This window comes from Rhincodon typus, chromosome 5 (assembly GCF_021869965.1).
Source record: "Rhincodon typus isolate 14 chromosome 5, sRhiTyp1.1, whole genome shotgun sequence".
Taxonomy (NCBI): Eukaryota; Metazoa; Chordata; class Chondrichthyes; order Orectolobiformes; family Rhincodontidae; genus Rhincodon; species Rhincodon typus.
The window spans coordinates 87883922-87884201 of record NC_063336.1 but is presented as its reverse complement, the minus strand read 5'-3'; positions in this window follow the sequence as shown (position 1 = coordinate 87884201).

The following is a 280-nucleotide window of genomic DNA, read 5'->3' as shown; positions in this document are numbered from 1 at the left end:
ACCCACTCCCTGCTCACTCCCATTCACACACCCCCCACTCACTCCCATTCCCACATCCACTCCCTGCTCACTCCTTTCTCCCTGGTCATTCCCACTCCCTCTCCCATTCTCACACCCACTCCTTGCTCACCGCCATTCCTACACGCACTCCCTGCCCACTCCCATTCTCGCACCCAATACCTGTTCACTCCTATTCCCACACCCAATACCTGTTCACTCCCATTCCCGCACCCACTCCCTGCTCACTCCCATTCCCACACCCAATACCTGTTCACTCCCA